The sequence below is a fragment of the Mobula birostris genome, chromosome 2, assembly GCF_030028105.1.
Source record: "Mobula birostris isolate sMobBir1 chromosome 2, sMobBir1.hap1, whole genome shotgun sequence".
Taxonomy (NCBI): domain Eukaryota; kingdom Metazoa; phylum Chordata; class Chondrichthyes; order Myliobatiformes; family Myliobatidae; genus Mobula; species Mobula birostris.
This window is the reverse complement of record NC_092371.1, coordinates 48265141-48286983: the sequence shown is the minus strand read 5'-3', so window position 1 is coordinate 48286983 and position 21843 is coordinate 48265141. Positions and strand designations below refer to the sequence as shown.

At 40.9% G+C, this 21843-nt stretch overlaps 1 long non-coding RNA gene across 5 annotated transcripts in view; it reads left to right on the top strand.

Moving 5' to 3' along the window:
- Positions 1–20684, top strand: part of LOC140186340 (uncharacterized) — a 76377-nt gene extending 55693 nt beyond the window's left edge. For all 5 annotated transcript variants that reach the window (XR_011882839.1, XR_011882840.1, XR_011882841.1 and 2 more), the window contains 2 exons: positions 19056–19245; positions 20341–20684. This is a non-coding gene — a long non-coding RNA (uncharacterized lncRNA). The remainder of the gene's footprint in view (positions 1–19055; positions 19246–20340) is intronic.
- Positions 20685–21843: the final 1159 nt, after the last annotated feature.

The window sequence follows — 21843 nt, the reverse complement described above, 5'->3', positions numbered from 1 at the left end:
ACTCTGCTCCGTCTAGCTGAATTAGTCCTTACTCTTAATAATTTCTCCTTTGGCTCCTCCCACTTCCTCCAAACTAAAGGTGTAGCTATGGGCACCCGTATGGGTCCTAGCTATGCCTGCCTTTTTGTTGGGTTTGTGGAACAATCTATGTTCCGTGCCTATTCTGGTATCTGTCTCCCACTTTTCCTTCGCTACACCGACGACTGCATTGGCGCTGCTTCCTGCACGCATGCAGAACTCGTTGACTTTATTAACTTTCCCTCCAGCTTTCACCCTGCCCTCAAGTTTACCTGGTCCATTTCTGACACCTCCCTCCCCTTTCTAGATCTTTCTGTCTCTGTCTCTGGAGACAACTTATCCACTGATGTCTACTATAAGCCTACTGACTCTCACAGCTATCTGGACTATTCCTCTTCTCACCCTGTCTCTTGCAAAAACGCCATCCCCTTCTCGCAATTCCTCCGTCTCCGCCGCATCTGCTCTCAGGATGAGGCTTTTCATTCTAGGACGAGGGAGATGTCTTCCTTTTTTAAAGAAAGGGGCTTCCCTTCCTCCACTATCAACTCTGCTCTTAATCGCATCTCCCCCATTTCACGTACATCTGCTCTCACTCCATCCTCCCGCCACCCCACTAGGAATAGGGTTCCCCTGGTCCTCACCTACCACCCCACCAGCCTCCGGGTCCAACATATTATTCTCCGTAACTTCCGCCACCTCCAACGGGATCCCACCACTAAGCACATCTTTCCCTCCCCACCTCTCTCTGCATTCCGCAGGGATCGCTCCCTACACAACTCCCTTGTCCATTCGTCCCCCCCATCCCTCCCCACTGATCTCCCTCCTGGCACTTATCCATGTAAGCGGAACAAGTGCTACACATGCTCTTACACTCCCTCCCTTACCACCATTCAGGGCCCCAAACAGTCCTTCCAGGTGAGGCAACACTTCACCTGTGAGTCGACTGGGGTGATATACTGCGTCCGGTGCTCCCGATGTGGCCTTTTATATGTTGGCGAGACCCGACGCAGACTGGGAGACCGCTTTGCTGAACATCTACACTCTGTCCCCCAGAGAAAGCAGGATCTCCCAGTGGCCACACATTTTAATTCCACATCCCATTCCCATTCTGACATGTCTATCCACGGCCTCCTCTACTGTAAAGATGAAGCCACACTCAGGTTGGAGGAACAACACCTTATATTCCGTCTGGGTAGCCTCCAACCTGATGGCATGAACATCGACCTCTCTAACTTCCGCTAAGGCCCCACCTCCCCCTCGTACCCCATCTGTTACTTATTTTTATGCACACATTCTTTCTCTCACCTTTTTCTCCCTCTGTCCCTCTGAATATACCTCTTGCCCATCCTCTGGGTCCCCCCCCCCTTGTCTTTCTTCCCGGACCTCCTGTCCCATGATCCTCTCGTATCCCCTTTTGCCTATCACCTGTCCAGCTCTTGGCTCTATCCCTCCCCCTCCTGTCTTCTCCTATCATTTTGGATCTCCCCCTCCCCCTCCAACTTTCAAATCCCTTACTCATTCTTCCTTCAGTTAGTCCTGACGAAGGGTCTCGGCCTGAAACGTCGACTGCACCTCTTCCTACAGATGCTGCTTGGCCTGCTGTGTTCACCAGCAACTTTGATGTGTGTTGCTTGAATTTCCAGCATCTGCAGAATTCCTGTTGTTTGCCTTTCAATATTTGGCAGGTTTTAATGAAATCGCCCTCATTCTTCTAAAGTCTGGTGATTACAGGCCCAGAGCTATCAAATGCTCGTCATAAGTTAACCCTTTCATTCCTTAGGTCATTTTGTAAACCTTCCTGGACCCTCTCCAATGCCAGCACATCTGTTCTTAGGAATGGGGCCCAAATCTGCTCTCAATACTCCAAATGTAGCCAGATCATTGCCTTGTACGCTTTGGCATTGCATCCTTGCTTTTATATTCTAGTTGTCTTGAAATGAATGCTAACATTGCATTTGCCTTCCTTATCACTGACCCAAGCTCAAGTTAACTTTTAAGGCAGACAGAACTAGGACTCCCAAGTCAATTTGTACCTCTGATTTCTGAATTTGCTGTCCATTTAGAAAATAGTCTAAGCTTTTATTTCTTTTACCAAAGTGCATGACCATACACTTCCCAACACTGTATTCCATCTGTCATTTCTTTGCCCAATCTCTTAATCTGTTCAAGTCCTCTGTGGACTCTCTACCTCCTTCACCTATCTTTGTATCATCCACAAACTTGGGCACAAAGCTATCAATTCCATCATCTAGACCACTAACTTATAACATGATAAGTAACGGACCCTACACCAACCCCTGCAGAACACCACCAGTCATTGGCAGCTAACCAGAAAGGCCTCCTTTATTCCCATTCTTAGCCTTCTGCCTGTCAAACAATCTTCTGTCTATTCTGTCTATCTTTTCTGTAATATCATGGGCTATTATCTTGTTTAGCAGCCTCATTTAAAAAGGATGTGTATTAGCAGTGACAGTTAAAGAGGACATGTAATATTGCAAACAGTAACCTTGTCTTAGGAAGTAATTATAAGTGATTTGGAAATTTTGGGAATTGACTGATTTCCCATCAAATATGCAGAATAGCATACTGGACCTGGTAATTACATTAGAGATATATTGTTGGAAATATTTTTGCTTTGGTCTACAGATCAGTCTTCCATTGTGTCAACTGTTTGCTTTATAATCCATTCTCTTAATGAGACTCTCAATACTAATAATCATTGTAATTTCCTTAATTGACTTTGAGAAATAGTGGAGAGCTTGTTTCTGCAGTTCTGTAGTGAGGGTGCAAGTATAATACTGTTAGCAAGTTCCGAGTCTGATCTGGCATTAAAGAAGGAACAAAAATACTGACAATATTTTGAAGACATGGTTGTAAGTGACGTGGAGGGGATATGTGATTTGCCTGCTGCCCTTATCCTTTAAGGTGGGAAAATTGACATGGTGTGAGATGGTGTTGAAGAAACCTTGGTGAGTGATGCACTATCAATAACTCCAAAAGACTGGATGTAGAGTAAATACAGAAGGGCTTTTATTAGCAGTAAAATGTGACCTCCACCATGCTGAGTATCTGCCCCTTGAATGAGAGGAGGAGCAATGTCACAATTGCCTTTATTCAGGGGTCTGTGGGAGGAGCCACAGGAGCAGTCAGCAGAGGGGCGTGTCCAGACAGGTAACCCAGTTACAACATATATAGTTTACCACAGTGAGTTGCTGCAGTATTTATTGTAGATGATTACATAGAATATGGTACAGACTAACTCAATCCAGTTAATCAGCACGAGCATTGATGCTCCAGTCAAACCTTTTCTTATATTTCCCTATCTGAATCTATCAGCACAACTCTCATTATTCCTTCTACGTTGTTGGCTTGCCCAACTTCCCTTTATACATTCCCTTTTTGCTGCAAATCCCTCTATGTGGTAAAAAATCATAAAATCATAAAATCATATAGAGTATTTAGAAGTCTCATCATTCTTTGGATAAAGGAGAAATTTTCTTCCTGAGCTAATTGTTGTACAAATGACTGTTACAATGAGACCATAAGACATTGGAGCAAAAGTAGGCCATTCAGCCCATTGAGTCTGTTCCGCCTTTCCATCATGGCTGATATTATCCCCTTCAGCCTGATTCCCCTGCCTTCTCCCCGTAACCTTTGGCGCCCTGAGTAATCAAGAACCCATCAACTTCCACCTTAAATATACCCATCTTTGCCTCCACAGCCATCTGTGGCAATGAATTCCACTAATTTACTACCCTCTGGCTAAAGAAATTCCTCATCTCTGTTCTAAATGGACGTCCTTCTATTCTGAGGCTATACCCTCTGTCTTAGACTCTCGACTATAGGAAACATCCCCTCCACATCCACCCTATCTTGGCCTTTCAGTATTCAATAGGTTTCATTGCAATCCCCTCTCATTCTTCTAAACTCCTCCAAATACTGTCCCAGAGCGATCAAATACCTTTCACACATTAACCCTTTCATTCCCTGAATCATTCTTGTGAACCTCCTCTGAACCCTCTCCAATGCCAGCACATCAGTTCTTAGCTAAGGGGCCAAAAACTGCTCACAATACTCCCAGATGCGGTCTGACCAACGTTCAAATTTCAAAGTAAGTTTTATTATCAGAGTACATATATGTCACCATATACGACCCTGAGATTTATTTTCCCTGTGGGAATAGTCTATAGAATAGTAACTATAATAGGATCAATGAAAGATCAGGTAGAATGCCGAAGACAACAAACTGTGCAAATGCAAATATAAATAAATAACGAGAACATGAAATAACAAGGTAAAGAAACCTTAAAGTGAGATCATTGGTTGTGGAAACATCTCAATGGATCGACAAGTGAGTGAAGTTATCCCCTTTTGTTCAAGAGCCTGATGGTTGAGGAGTTGTAACCGTTCTTAAGCCTGATGGTGCGAGTCCTGAGGCTCATGTATCTTCTACCTGATGGCATCACTGAGAAAAGAGCACGGCCTGGGTGGTGAGGATCTCTGATGGATGCTGCTTTCCTATGACAGCCTCTCATGTAGATGTGTTCAGTGGCTGGAAGGACTCTACCTGTGATATACTTCGCCAAATCCACTACCTTTTGAAGGATTTTCTCATTCAAAGGCATTGGTGTTTCCAAACCAAGCCGTAATGCCACCAGTCAATACAATCTTCACTACGCATCTATAGACGTTTGTCGAAGGTTTCGATGTCATGCTGAATCTCCACAGACTCCTAAAGAAGTAGAGGTGCTGTTGTGCTTTCTTTGCAATTTCATTTATGTGCTGGGTATAGGACAGTTCCTCTGAAATAGTAACACCCAGGAATTTAAAGTTGCTAACCCTCTCCACCTCTGATCCTCTGATGAGGACTGAAGCTCTGGCTTCCCTCTCCTGAAGTCTACAATCAGTTCTTTAGTCCTGCTGACGTCGACTGAAATGTTGCTATGACACCCCTCCACCAAAATTTCAATCTCCCTCCAGTATGCTGGTTTATGACCACCTTTGATACGGCCCACAACAGTGGTGTCATCAGCTAAATTGCATATGGTGTTGGAGGTCTGCTTAGCCACACAGTCATAGGTGTAAAGTGAGTAGAGCATGGGGCTAAGCACATAGCCCTGTGCCTTATAAGTGCCATATAAAGCTTCAGCATCACATCGTTGCTTTTATGTTCTAGTCCCCTTGAAATGAATGTTAGCATTGCATTTGCCTTCCTTACCACCAACTCAGCCTGCAAGGTAACATTTAGAGAATCTGGAATGAGGACTCACAAGTCCCTCTGCACCTCGGATTTTGAATTTTCTCTCCATTTAGAAAAATGGACTAAGCTTTTATTTCTTCTCCCAAAGTGCATGACCATACACTACCATACACTACATTCCATCTGCCACTTCTTTGCCCATTCTCTGAATCTGACTAAGTCCTGCTGCAGACACCCTGCTTCCTCAACACTTCTTGCCTGTCTACTTATATTTGTATCATCCACAAATTTGGCCACAACTTCATCAAATCTGTCATCCAAATCATTGACACGCAACTTGGAGAGGTAGTCTCAACAATGACCCTGTGGAACACCACTAGCCGCCAGCAGCCAACTAGAAGAGGCACCCTTTATTCCCACTCTTTGCGTCCTCCCAGTCAGCCAATCTTGTATCATGCTGGTATCTTTACTGCAACACCATGTATTCTTATCTTGTTACGTAGCTTTCTGTGCAGCACATTATCAAAGGCCTTCTGAAAATCCAAGTTTACAACATACACTGACTTTCCTTTTTCTATCCTGCTTATTATTTCTTCAAAGAATTCTGAAAGATTTGTCAGGCAAGATTTCCCCCTAAGGAAGCTATACTGACTTTGGCCTGTTTTATCTTGTGCCTCCAAGTACCCCAAAACCTCATCCTTAATAATGGACTCCAACACCTTGCCAACCACTGAAGTTGGGCTAATTGTCCTATAAATTTCCTTTTCTCTGCCTCCCTCCATCCTTAAATAGTAGAGTCATATTGTAATTTTCCAGTCTTCAGGAACCATTCCAGAATCTAGTAAATGTTGAAAGATCATTACTAATGCCGCCATCATCTCTTCAGCTACTTCTTTCCGAACCCTAGGGTGTGGTCCATTTGGTCCAGCTGATTTATCTATCTACCTTTAGACCTTTCAGAATAGTGATAGCCTCTAGTTAAGCTCATCCTCACAAGGGTAAGTTGTTTCTCTATCAAAGCTCTTACTTTACAGATGTTTGTTGGTGAACACTCACCCTTCTTAAGAAAAAGGGAATTCAGTCTGTTCTTCTTTTGCTGATTATATGCATTTCTGGTAACATTTGTGTAAATCTTTTCTGCACTCTTTCCTCTACCTCTTTAGCCTTTCTATAATCTGAGTCTGAGACCTCTGTTGGTCAGAGTTGACATTAGATATTACATCCCAGCTGTCTAGATAGACAAGCCTGAGCAGTACGATATGAAGAGCAAGTTCACGCCCACGTAGCAAACTGCCCCTCTCCACGCAGCTGAAGAACCCAAAGGAACGGCAGAGACCAGTACAGTTTGATACTAGCAGTGTCACAGGAGTTGCCAGTCAGCATTGAACTCAATGTAGGACTGCCTTAGGGCCTCCAGCTCCAGAGTTTTCTGTGTTTTCTCCCAAAGCCTTCCCCTTGAGTGGATAGAGCCGCAAGGTAGCGGAGGTTTGAGATCAGCGTTTTCCTTCTCCTAGATGAGCTGCCAACCACGGCTAACAAGCCCCATCTGCATAAAGTGATTGGTTTTCGGGTGCCAGTAACCCATCTTTGCCCCTTCTCCTGTCAGTAGAAATGATTCTGTCTGGCTTGGTAACTAAGCCACACATGAAGGCCACGAGCTGACTTAGTTGTCAGAGGCTATTTGAGGTACACACCATTGGGAGCATTTAACAGCTAGTGGGAGCTTGTCCCCATTACCACCCCACCCCCCCGCCTATAGCAACCCTAAGGAAGCCCTTTTTATAATACAGCATCCAAAATGGTAGGCTCTTAAGTGTGTTCTAATCAAGGTTCAAGGCAGCTTTATCATAACATCATTACTTTTCAATTCTGGTTGCACCCTTGGGGTTAACTAATCACATCATTAACTGTCTGCTTCTGTCATGACCCACAAATGAACGTGATCAATAATCTATTCGTTGCATGTGGATAGATGCATTCATACAGAAATATACATTGCAAAATATAATATCAGCTTAAGAATTTCTCAAATTTAAGGTGGTATTGTGGACATTTGTTTTTTGTTATTGGCTAAAATCATAGGTAGCATGTATAGAAACATAGAAACATAGAAAATAGGTGCAGGAGTAGGCCATTCGGCCCTTCGAGCCTGCACCGCCATTTATTATGATCATGGCTGATCATCCAACTCAGAACACCGCCCCAGCCTTTCCTCCATACCCCCTGACCCCCGTAGCCACAAGGGCCATATCTAACTCCCTCTTAAATATAGCCAATGAACTGGCCTCAACTGTTTCCTGTGGCAGAGAATTCCACAGATTCACCACTCTCTGTGTGAAGAAGTTTTTCCTAATCTCAGTCCTAAAAGGCTTCCCCTCTATCCTCAAACTGTGACCCCTCATTCTGGACTTCCCCAACATCAGGAACAATCTTCCTGCATCTAGCCTGTCCAATCCCTTTAGGATCTTATACGTTTCAATCAGATCCCCCCTCAATCTTCTAAATTCCAATGAGTACAAGCCCAGTTCATCCATTCTTTCTTCATATGAAAGTCCTGCCATCCCAGGAATCAATCTGGTGAACCTTCTCTGTACTCTCTCTATGGCAAGGATATCTTTCCTCAGATTAGGGGACCAAAACTGCACACAATACTCCAGGTGCAGTCTCACCAAGGCCTTGTACAACTGCAGTAGTACCTCCCTGCTCCTGTACTCAAATCCTCTTGCTATAAATGCCTAGTATCCAGTCAAAAGTCAGAGGTTTACAATTACTGGTTGACCTTCAATAAGTTGTTCAGTTGATTTGATTAACCCCACCAATTTTCAATGGGAGCTGGATGAGGGGTGGTTCAATTAATCAGTATGAAGGTGGATTGATCACAAATCAGTAAAGTTATGGTCAGGTGAAAAGTTTTGCTCAATTGAAATAACCCTGTGAGATTGACCTGAAATTTGCTCATTTTGAAAATGGAGATAGTATCAGCAGAAAGAACTTTATGGTAAGAGGGAAATTTCGTTATTGTTCTGCTTTCCAAGCAGCTGCTCAGTTCAAAAATGGCAAGCGAAGTTTTGTTCATGATATTGATTTACTATGAAGGTTAGCCAAGTTCCAACTGCAGCTCTAGATAATTCAGAGTAATTATTTGAATCAGCTGTGTGTCAGCCTCCAAGCAAACATCTATAAACAAACAATGGGTGTCTGCTAACTATTGAATCCTGTGCAGTTCCATTTGGTCAAAGGCTTTGTGTTTCTGTCACAAGTAAGTTTAATTTGTGCAGGATTTTGGCACTGGAAATATGAAGTAGCATTTGCTTAGAGATTTGCAAAGATTGCCATTGTTTTATTGTCATTTTGCTTCCTGCAGAAATGACATGTGGCTCAGTAGTTATTATCTTGTGATGGCAATTATATTGCCTAGAATGTGCAGCCACTTGAAGAGCAGCCAGTCCACAGAAAATTCCCACCTGTGGTGTATTTCCTATTCAAACTCATGGCAATACTAGCTAGAAGCATGGTGTGACATACATTACAATGGGACCCCTAGAACAAGTACTGTCCATGATATGCTGGAAGGAAAATGCAACAATTTGCAAAGGCTTGATCCTGACTTAGCTGGTTGTCAAACTGTTAAAACACGACTGCTTCTGACAGTTTTGGAGCATTCAGATACTTTACAAAATTTAAATATTTCTATCAGTACTTTGCTTAACTTTATTTAAAAACACTACAATTTAAAAATTAAGAAAACTTTTCAAGCATTCGCCTCCCAGTAAGATTCCTATGCCAAATTAAACCTGGAGCAGGTTGTAGACTTCCTGGGGTAAGCACTGAGGAACTGAGGGAACTTCGTGCTCTGTGAAATTTCTAAATAGTTGCTCGTGGGTTTGGTACTTTTGCATTCTCTCACATTCGCAGAATCATAATCTTTGCCATCACTCCCCACAAAATCTGGCCAACTGTTGAAGCATTGACTTGAGCAAATGGCATCACAGGTAGATAGAACCATAAAGAGAGCTTTTGGCATGTTGGTCTTCATAAACTGGAGCACTGAGTACAGGAGTTCGAATGTTGTCTGGATGTTGTATAAGACGTTGAGAAGGATGAATTTGGGGTATTGTGTGCAGTTCTGGTCACCTACCTACAGGAAAGGTATCAATTATCTTGAAAGAGTGCAGAGAGAATTTGCAAGAATGTTGCCAGAACTTGAGGACCTGAGTTATAGAGAAAGGTTGAATAGGCTAGGATTTTATTCCCTTGAGTGTAGGAGAATAAAGCGTGCTAAATTATGAAGGGTACAGATAGGGTAAACACGTGCAGGGTATTTTTTCCGCTGAGGTTGGGTGAGAGTAGAACTAGAAGTCATAGATTTAGTGTGAAAGGTGATATTAAGGGGAACCTGAGGGGGAGTTTCTTCACTCAGAGGGAGGTGTGGGTGTAGAATGAGCTGTCAGTGGAGGTGGTGGGTGTGAGTTCAATTACAACATTTAAGAGAAGTTTGGTTAGGTACATGAGTGAGAAGTATGGAAGGCTGTGGTCGGGTGCAAGTTGTTGGGACTAGACAGAAAAATAAGTCAGCATGGACTGGATGGATTGAAGGGCCTGTTTCCATTCTGCCGTGCTCCGACTATCACGTGGACTGAGAGGAGTCGGCTGGAGACTTGCATCTGTGATGTTGGGGATCCCAAGAAGAAGCCTTAATGGACTGTCGGTTTGGCACTTCCAAATGAACATATTTGCAAATGCTTCAGCCTTTTCTTAAGACCATGTATCTTGGACCCTTTGCTTGCTGAAGATGAGGAAGCAGAGGCACAAAGAACATTAATAGAGTATGTTCATTCTTTTGGCAAATAACCATGTTATTTCCAGAAATTCCATTACATTTGCCAGACTAAGATGTGTGTTAGTTGGATCCATTGAAGTGTCTAAGCAATAGAAGAGGAATCCATGCAGTGATGACATTAACTGCCATGTCAGATGGGTATCCTCTGAGATGAACTGAAATCCTGATGTCACTAATGCCTTGAATATCATGGGGAATGTTGTTATTACCTGCCAATCTGTATATGTTCAAGTATATCGGATTCATTCGTCATTTTTTCCTTATACTAGCGTTCTGTGAGCTCAATATAGTCAACTAGATTACCAAGCACGTTCACCTGCTGTGCTCTGTTGCTTGTTGCGCAACTCTTATGAGTATCTCCAGGGAAGCAAGAGCCTTCTTTGGCTAGAAATGTGGCATGTTACTAATAAACAATGGCTGCAAGCTGTCTGTTGTTATCAATCTTTGATTAATTACTTCACATTATTACACCCTGGATCATTCTAACCTCCTCTCAGAATCTTATCATAACTAATTATCACCCTCATAAGACCATAAGGTGTAGGAGTAGAATTAAGCCATTTGGCCCATTGAGTCTGCTCTGCCATTTCTTTATGGCTGCTGATCCATAGCCTAGTCCCAATCTTCTGCCTTCTTCCTGTATTGCTTCATGCCCTGAACACTCAAGAACCTATCAACATTTTGCCTTAAATATACCCAATGACTTGACCTCCGCAGCTACCTGTGGCAATGAATTCCACAGATTCAGCACTCTCTGGCTAAAGAAATTCCTCCTCATCTCTGTTCTAAAAGGAAATCCCTCTATTCTGAGGCTGTGTCCTCTGGTCTTAGATATCCCCACCATAGGAAATGTCCTCTTCACATCCACTCTATCTAGGCCTTTCAACATTTGATAGGTTTCAATGAGGTCACCCCTCATTCTTCTGAATTCCAGAGAGGACAGGCCCAGAGCCATCAAACACTCCTCATTTGACGAGCCTTTCGATCCTGAAATCACTCTTGTAAACCTCCTTTGAATCCTCGCCAATGTCAGAACATCCTTTTCTGGGTAAGGGGCCCAAAACTGCACACACTACTCTTCAAGTGTGACCTCACCAGTGCCTTATGAAGTCTCACCATTACATCCTTGCTTTTATATTCTAGTCCTCTTGAAATGAATGCTAACATCACATTTGCCTTCCTCACCACTGACTCCAACTGCAAATTTACCTTTGGGGAATCCTGCACAAGAATTCCCAAATCTCTTTACATTTCAGATTTTTGAGTTTTCTATCCATTTAGAAAATAGTCTTTACTTTTATTTCTTCTACCAAAGTGCAGGACCATACACTTCCCAATTCTGTATTCCATCTGCTACTTTGCCCAAATTGTTTAACTATACCACAATCAATCAGCAAAACATTCACATCACTTAATTTCAATCTTTAATGTGGAAGTCTCCAAATTATATTATTAAAGACTCAAGTAAAATTTAAATCCTTCAGTGGAAGATGGGGAATTTTTACAGTAGTTAATCTGGAATTAAAGTAATAAATTCTGGATTATTGAAGCCTTTTAGGAAAGAAACCAGAAGAAGAGAGGATGAAAAACTTGTTCAGACATGTAATACTGATCTTCCAGTTCCTACTATAATGGCCTAACCACTTAGTTTTATCAAATCTATCTTATCTTCAACAGGCAGACTACAGTAGGTCAAGAATATACCTTACTGTTACCTTTTAAAGGACATTAACAAATAGCTATTAAATGCTGTGGTTGTCAGTGATGCCCATGTTACAGATGGAATTTAAAATAAAAACTCAACAGAATGGTAAAGAAATGCACATCCAAAGAATTACACCATGATTGCTATGAATTGCACGTCTTCATTTGGTCATTAACTGCAATTCCTAATTCATTACTCCTCTGAAAGCAGTAACTCTGAAACTGAAACTTGTTTGGATGGCTGCCCTTTCTGGGACAAAGGCAGTTCATATGGTCATAGTGTCAATGGCAATCTTTGTATTAACCAGATTGCAACTTGAAAACTTTGTTTACTTTGGACCTTAGTTCAGGCATTCTCTTGCCTGATGTGATTAGTAATGCACAGAATCTGCACTGTATTAAAATATTTTTTGTCATGGTGGGGAGATTTTAATTTCCAAAATATTGATTGGCATCTCCCTAAAGCAAGGGGTTTAGATGAGGTGGAGTTTGTTAGGTGTGTTCAGGAAGGTTTCCTGACAGAATATGTAGATAAGCCCACAAGAGGAGAGGCTGTACTTGATTTGGTATTGGGAAATGAACCTGGTCAGGTGTCAGATCTCTCAGTGGGAGAGCATTTTGGAGATAGTGATCACAATTCTATCTCCTTTACCATAGCATTGGAGAGGGATAGGAACAGACAAGTTAGGAAAGCATTTAATTAGAGTAAGAGAAAATATGAAGCTATCACGCAGGAACTTGGAAACATAAACTGGGAACAGATGCTGTCGGGGAAATGTACGGTATAAGTATGGCAAATGTTCAGGGGATATTTACATGGTGTTCTGCATAGGTATGTTCCAGTGAGACAGGGAAAGGATGGTAGGGTACAGGAACCATAGTGCACAAAGGCTGTTGAAAACCTAGTCAAGAAGAAAAGAAGAGCTTACGAAAGGTTCAAAAATGAGGTAATGATAGAGATCTAGAAAATTATAAGGCTAGCAAGAAGGAGTTTAAGAATGAAATTAGGAGAGCCAGAAGGGGCCATGAGAAGGCCTTGGCAAGCAGGTTTAAGGAACGCCAGAAGTCATTCTACAAGTATGTGAAGAGCAAGCGTATACGACGTGAGAGAATAGGACCAATCAAGTGTGACAGTGGAAAAGTGTGTATGGAACCAGAGGAGATAGCGGAGGTACTTAATGAATACTTCAGTATTCACTACAGAAAAGGACCTTGGCGATTGTAGGGATGACTTATAGTGGACTGAAAAGCTTGAGCATATAGATGTTAAGAAAGAGGATGCGCTGGCGCTTTTGGAAAGCATCAAGTTGGATAAGTCACAGGGACTAGACGAGATATATCCCAGGCTACTGTGGGAGGCGAGGGAGGAGATTGCTGAGCCTCTGGCAATGATCTTTGCATCATCAATGGGGACAAGGAGGGGTTCCGGAGGATTGGAGGGTTGCAGATATTGTTCCTTTATTCAAGAAAGGGAGTAGAGATTGCCCAGGAAACTATAGGCCAGTGAGTCTTACTTCAGTGGTTGGTAAGTTGATGGAGAAAATCCTGAGAGGCAGGATTTATGAGCATTTGTGGAGGCATAATATGATTAGGAATAGTCAGCATGGCTTTGACTATGACTATTTGTCAAAGGCAGGCCGTGCTTTACGAGCCTGGTTGAAATTTTTGAGGATGTGACTAAACACATTGATGAAGGTAGAGCAGTAGATGTAGTGTATATGGATTTCAGCAAAGCATTTTCCTCATCTGACGTACTGTATAATTTGTATGAAGTATTGGGGCATGTGGCTCAAGATTTGAATGATGAAGCATAAAATGAGGAACAATGGGAAAGGAAGGTGAATTAGAGTGAACAAATGAGTAAAAATTGATTAAGAGGAGAACATTGGACTGCATGAGGAATCGATTTGACTCAATGGCCCAACTAGCCTAATTCTTATCCTATATTGTATGGTCTTAGGGAAAAAAAATAAGTATTTTCCTTTTAAAAGGCAGAGCGTTGTCCATGAATGATGAATCCATGCACAACTAAGGCCACAGTGTCAATTTTGGGTGCTCAGTTTAAATAGTTTATCATTTGTGTTTTACATTGCCGTGGGAACTGATATTTTGTGCTGGAATACAAAATACTGGGCAAAACTCCAAGGCTGATCCCAGCAAAAATGAAAAATACACCCATGTGCACTGTGCAGTTTTAAGTAATTTTTAATTTCCAATTCTGCATTCTACTTGTGTATAAAAATGCATATCTATTTAGTGCAGTGAGAGTTTTGCTTAGTGAAACTTGCACGTGTACAAATCTCCGCTCGTGGACATTACAAACTGAGCAACAAGGTGTATTTACGCAAGTAATGGAAGACATTGGGTCTTGGCAGTAGTTCTTGGGCACCATGAGCATTAGAAGTTTTTAAACACCATCATATTTGCTGTAACTTGAGCTTTAGTTTGTAAATAGCAATCAACTTCCCAACACAAAGTACAGGGCCTTTTCTCTGTATGAAGTTATCTGTATTTAGAATTAATTCAGCTGCAGCATGCTTGAAATTATCTTAATGTACTCCACTCTATGGAGTTCACTTGGGCTATGAAGTTACTAAACTTCTCTCGGCTAGAAGACCATAAATATGAGTCTCAGACTACATTGTTGTTCTGCCTTTTTATTGCTGACAGACTACTGCATGTAATGAAGGTTCTCATGCTGGCTGACTTCGGAATAGTAATGATAGCAGCTGTGGGTAATGTATTGCTTGGATTGTGTTGCCTCCTGCATTTTCATTCAGTCGGAAAGCTGGGAACATAGAAGAAGTCAGAAGGAAAAATGCATTCTTTGAAAACCTGAACTGTATTTGGTAGCATGTTTGTAATGTTAAAGAGAACTTAAATAAACTTGTGGCCCTTGCTCTGTCAACTTTTTTATTATCCATTAGAACTCAGAAGTCCATTTTAATGTCCTTGATTTCAGGAAAAAAACAATTAAATCCAGTATCGGTGGTTACTCTTACTTTAATATTCAGCCTTTTTTCATTTTGTTTTGAGAAACAAATGCTGAATGCCATTACCAAGCAACCGATCCATATGTGGCAGGGCCAGTTTTGGTCACAAAATAAAGGCTACAGGACAAATACAGGGACACTCATGCTTTTTGCCCTGCTGCATTGTTTAGAGGTTATACAGTCTGGAGTACAACAGCACAGAAACAGGCCCTTCATCATATCTAGTCCATGCCAAACTATTATTCTGCCCAGTCTGGTTGTTCTGCACCCGGCCCAGAGTTCTAAGTCTCCCTCCCATCCATGTACCTATCCAAATTTCCCTTAAATATTGTGATCATAGCTGGATCCATCATTTTCACTGGCAGCTCATTCCACACTCTCACTACGCTTTGAGTGAAGAGGTTGCCCCTCATGTTCCTTTTAAATATTTCAATTTTCACCCTTAACCTATGACCTCTAGTTCTAGTTTCACACAACCTCAGTGGAAAAAAAACCCACCTGCATTTACCGTATCGATATACTTCATAATTTTGTATATCTCTCTCAAATCTCCCCTCATTTCCTTAGCTCTTGGGAATAAAATACTAACCTATTCAATCCTTGCCACTAACTCAGGTCCTCAAGGCCTGGCAACATCTTTGTAAAATTTCTCTGCACTCTTTCAATCTTATTAATATTATTCCTGCAGGTAGGTGACCAGAACTTGAGACAAAACTCCAAATTAGGCCTCATCAATGTCTTGTGCAACTTTAACATAACATCCCAACTCTTGGACTCAATAAACGTGCGAAAATCTGCGGATGTTTTAAGTTCAAAGCAACACGCAGAAAATGCTGAAGGAATGCAGCAGACATGGCCTACTTATGATGCCACTTTCAAGGAATTATGAATCTGTATTCCCAGATCCCTCTGTTCTACCACACTCTTCAGTGCCCTTTCACTCACTATGTAAGTCCTATCCTGGTTTGTCCTCCCAAAGCGCAATACCTCGCGCTTGTCTCCATTAAATTTCACCTGCCATTTTTCAGCCCATTTTTTCAGCTGGTCCAGATCATGCTGCAAGCTTTGATAGCTATTGTCTGTTTAATATTGTTTGAGTAAACATAATATTATCTTCTGTAATTTCAAAACATTAAACTAATTCAAATGAAGATATGGGAGTCCAAAAATATGAATCTAATTTCGAATTTACTTTTGGCAAGGTGCGCACGTATCACCTGGTAGTGTGAAAACGTATCTAATTCATGTATTTATACTTATAACCTGTAATGAATTATTTAACAAACAAGAATGCTTAATCAACATATATAAACACAAAATTATTCAAATGTTATTCAAATATTAAATATTAGCAATAGCCTTTCTTGCTGTCCACTACCCCGGGTCTTGGTGCCATCTGCAAATTTGCAGATCCATTTTACAACATTATCATCCAGATGATTGATATATTGATTTATATAGATGACAAACAAAGTCACTTTACATTCTTTCATTTGTGCAATTCCTAACCATCTCAGCACATTCATTTTTCCACTGCTATCCGATAAGGGAAAAACGACATCCTTTGACATATAATGTCAACATTCTACTTCAGTTTTACTTGAGTCTATTTCAACATACATTTAATCAGTTTTTCTTTATAAAAATACAACTAGCCTTCACTTAAGATTTTAATGGGGAAGGTTGGTAACCCTATTCAAATGTAACAAAAACAGTGCTCAGTGCATCATGTTGTAGCTGGTTTAAACTAATATCTGACAAAAGGAGTATTTAGCCCATTGTCCCAGCAGCATGCTGAATTGCCATGTCTGGAATGTTGGGGTGGACAGGGAATGGTGTGTGTTGGGAGTCTGGAATAATGGGGGGTGATTTTTGTTGGATCATATAGTGGACACCCTCCAAGAGGACCACAACATTGTTGTGGATTGGACCCTTGCGTGCCTCTATGACCCAGAGAACTATGTTGGCTGGAATCAGCACTTTATGCTTTGGCTCTTGGTAGCATCGCCAATGCCAAACAGGTCAAAGGGTAGAGGACAGACTGAGTGGTCCACTGGTCCTCCATATTCAGGGGTTCAGCTTAGGGCTAACAACCCTGACAGATAAAACAAAACTGGTATGGAAACAGCAGTGAAGAATGCTTCTATATCTGAGTGCGACAGTATTCCTGAGACTTCACCTGGGATCTGCATGCTTGACAATAGTGAAAACTGAGAGGAAGCTACTGACATGATGGAGGAAGCCCTGAACACCATCAGAATTGGAGGAACTTCATTGCTGCTAAATGCCAGCAGCATAACAGGCAGTGATAATAAATAATAACAATAATAAGGTACATTTAAGGTGATATGTACTTTGTTTTATACCTCGATCCCAAAGGAACATTGTTTCGTTTAGCTGTATACATGTGTGCAGTTGAATGACAATAAATTTGAACTTGAACTAAAGGTGCATGACAGTGTAGATAGCAAGATGTTTCCACTTGTGAGGGACTCTTGAACAAGGAATATTGTTACAAGATAATCTAGCGGTCATCTTGTGGGACTGGTGGGGACTGTTATCAACACAGCATTTTTCCAAATGAGCACCAGATCTCAGACAAGTTCAAATATACAGTTGCCTCCAATTACTGCCAAGCCTATGCTGTGTTTGTCCCACACATCACTAGCTTAACATACTCCTAGTTAGAGATGCACAGTAACTTATCACACAGGGCAGTGAATCTCTAGAATTATGGAGGCTAGACACTGGGGCTATTTAAAGAGGATGTGGATTATTACAAGATTCACCCCCTTTAATAATGATCAGGTGAGGCACAGAGTGAATCTGTAATTACCGACAACTACCTTTATTGTCTCAACAGAAGAACACGTGAACTTACACAAGCAAATACCTGCGCACACCTACTAAGTTTTCTTGACCTTCCATGAACAGTCAAAGAATAGAAAATATAATACCAGTTAAAAAGGAGTTTTTGCTACTGGCTGTATGTTCCTCGTAGTCCCAACTCAAATCTCCATTTTAACGTGACCCTCTTCAAATGCAATGCTTGTTTTCCTACACTGTTACATATTTGGAGCTCCTGACTCTCATAGTGTTCCACAACTGTTGAACTGATGGATCTCCATCCCATTGCCTCAAGTTCACCTGACCTTTCTGGGTCACCTTCTTACTGGCTCTAGTCCAGGGCTACAACCAACATTGTTCCATGGTTTCTGCACCCTCCACCCCCCAGCCATGTGTATTTGTGCCTCTTATCTCTGACTGGTTTGAACCAGTCACTGAGTCTCACAAGATTACAAATTACTTCTTTATAATAGGTAGTACTTGTCTGAGAATGGTCTCAAATTTAGCAGGTCATTACCTGAAGCTCCTTGTGTCCACTTTCAATTGCTCTGATTAGATTATCCCACAGCAAGAATCAGTTCCCAGTTCACAAAATGGCGGAAACAAAGACAATTAGTTTGTCTGCTTCCCTCAACCTTGATTCATCTGAATCCCCTGTTTTAATACCTTTGATAAGCAGATCCTAACTTGGGTCATAGCAGAGAGATCTTGAGGGGGGCTTGGTGGGTGGCAACTGCTTGCTGGGGATCATCAGGTGGGCACTCCCTTCTTAGGTGTTTCATCAATTTTAGCTCACTACATCTCCAGAGGGCTCAACAGTGCGGTGCAGCATCCCAGAGGCACTCCCTTCACATCTGGCCACCCATGGGTCATTTTAGGGCCCAGCTGCATTCATTCCTCTTCATTCGTAACCAGTGGCTGCTTGGCTCAGCTACCTCTGAGAGGTCTTTTATAGCTTGCTACTAGCCCTGGTCTTGGACTCCCAATCCCTTCAGCAATCTGACCATGGAAATAGCCACAAATCCTCTGCAGCCAACCTCTACTGGGAAAATCTGCACCTTCCATCCACACCGGTGAGCATCTGTGGTCAGCTCAGCGTATCTTACATGTTTCCATTCGTACACCTCGTAGGCTGCATCTTCCCAGGGCACTGTGAGCTCTGAGATTACTACAGCCTTCAGACTGCTGGACCACAAGACCAAATCTGGTCTGAGGGTTTGCTTTTATGATTACTTTTTATCTGTAAACCAGTTGGATCATTAGCTGCTAAGGTAAGAAGTGGGGAAGAAGAGACTATCTTTCCTATATATAAAGCTGCCAAGAAAGCACACATTTTTAAAAGGGAAACTTGTGTAATATTACCAGTTTCTTGCAAATATAAGTTAGCCAGAATTTGGTTTCAATCTGACTTTATTATCTGCTTATGGTTTACATTAACCTTACTTGTTTCTAGGTGCCGATGCCTACAAATGGGTCTCAAATGACGGACGTAGATAGTTCATTTAGAGAATTCATTTCTTCTGAACGGGCTGGTCGAAGGGATGCATTACCTGACATAACAGATTTGCAGGAGCCTTCAAGGGACGATGTGGTCAAAAGCAGTTTAACTGTAAACATGACAAAGCTTACAATCAAATCTGAAGGTTTGTACTCAATTCTGATTTAGAGATCTATCTATGATTCGCAAACCCATTAGGGTTGAATACCAATGGAAAATATCCTTTCTGCTTGAATTGCTATGAATCTCTAACCTTTGTAAATTTTATAGGTTATCTTTTGTAAGCATGCCAGCTCAATACATTTAATACTTCTGATGTGATTACATGCAGTCACTCACAAAGTTTGGTTAACAATTAGGTTTATTCCAGCTTTTGTGAACTCTGAAAGGAATCACTATGAGGGGGACAGATATGTGTCATATATTCTAGACTGCAAAACTTGTTCAAATCCAAGATTGTATTCTCGGTTCTGTTGCCAGAATGAAGTTTGGAGTGGGGAGGGGGTAAAGAAAGATTTTTTACTTTCTAGCAGTAAAATATACTTTGGATTAGGAACTGTGTTAGCATTGTTTTTGGCATCACTGGCCATGCCTGTTAAATGAATATGACAGCATCTTCGGTCCAGAGATTTAACAATTAGTAGGTTAATTGGTCATTATAAATTGGCCTGTGATTAGGCTAGGGTTAAATAAGTGGGCTGCTGTATGGTGCGGATCACTGAGCCAGAAAAACCTGTTCCACGCTGTAGCTTTAGATAAAAAATAAATCTTAAAAGATTTAGTTGTGAGAATACATTAACTATCGATTGAAAAACATTTTACACTATTCATTTTTCTGTCCGGACTTTTTGTTATTCTTTCTGTACAACTTTTTTGACTGCTTTAAATTAAAAACAAAAGCACACAAATGACTGAGCATTTATTTCCCTCCGTAGATGCTGCTTGACTTGCTGAGTTCCTCCAGCACTTTGTGTACATTGTTCAGGATTTCCAACATCTACAGAATCTCTTCTACAAAAGATTACAGAATATGCCACAATAGTTGTTAAGTAATCTACTATAGCCAAGGCCTGGTGGTTTGCTCATATTTTAAAAATCTCTCATGGAACATCCCTCTTGTATTTTTCTTGGTTTTGTTATAATATCGATTCTGTTCAATATTGCCTCACTGGCATCTTGCATGCTGTCAGAAAATGGCATCTATATTGTATTTTAATATTTGCTTTTTTTTAATCTATAGAATGCACTGAAGATACAAAGCCTGTTACAGAAGCACAGACTCCTTGTCAAGTAGAGAACCAGGAGACATCCTCTCAGTGCAAGGATGGTTGTGAAAACCAATGATGAATGCAAATCTGGTTTTGATCATCCAAGAGCTAAGAATTTCTCAGAATATAATTCATTCCAATACCAAAAGAATATTTTGAAGAGTTGTAGAATTCAAAGGAAATTCTGCATTTGATTTATTGACACCAATTAGCATTTGTGATTTATGTTCTAAACACTGATATATTTTACTGCAGCTAAGGTACAAGATAACTGGTTTCTGTAGATTAAAAATAAAATTGAAGTTGTTGCATTTAATTGAATAACATTTAATGTTTATACAGATTATTTGATTCCTTTCAGATCTCTTGATACGTTAAACCTAGGCATTAATTTGTAAGAAATTTGGAAAAGTATTATCAGACACTTCATAATATCAATTGGGGACCAGAACTCCACAAAAAAAATTTGTAGATATTCCACTGTGTGATGCAAGTCTTCATTAAAAAAATAGCACATGGTATTTATAGTCAAAGGTATGCAGATACCATCAGTCATTACATTTGCCCATTTCTGGGTATTTGCAATGGAACTTGCTATGAATAGGTAATCATTTTGGAGCAGTAAATTCTATAGCGGATTTAGAAGCAGTGAACAGAGAAAACAACTGAATTTCTTCCTGACCAATCATTTGAAGACTGGTTAGTGAACATCAGAGTCTGAGCCAGGAAATATACATTAGAATCATTTATTTAATAATATGTACAGGCTCGAGACAGACTTTAATGTACAGAAAACGGGACAGACAGAAAGAAAGTTAGTATTGAAAGAAGAATAAAAGTGAGACAGAGTACACTAATTTCATGCTTGTTGTAATTTAATGCCGCATGTTTAGATGGCCGTATAAAAAAATTCTAGAGTAGCAGGGTAACTCCATATGCTATCTTCTGATTGCTGCATGTAACTAAACATGTAAGATAACGGGATATTAATAATAAGTACTAAAAGTTTCACTTATTTCTACAGCAAAATCCAGTCTCCACTAACTTGCAAAAACATAAGATAAATTAGTTCCTTTATATACAAAGTATCTGGTATTCTAGGCATTTTAAATTTCACTTGGTATAGTTGTAAGAAAATCAATAAATGCAGTCTAGATTCAAAAGTCTAAATCTACGCATAGTGTAAAACAAATTCATTACACTAGCACATGGTTAAATTGAATACACACTGCTTGAATTGAATGCAAGTCCTTCCAAAGCCAGTTGCTGATCAATTGGTCTGCTTGCAAAAAATTTATTCTCTCATTGAAGAAGTGGATTTCTTTACTCTGAGGCCTCTTCAGTTTGTGCATCAAAGATTTCAATGTAAAAACTGAAGGAACTGGTTGAAAAAAATAACAAAATCGAAGACACATTTAATCCTTCAGGTGGCCAAAGGTGTATTGTTGAGAGGTAGGAATCGACTTAAAAAGGTG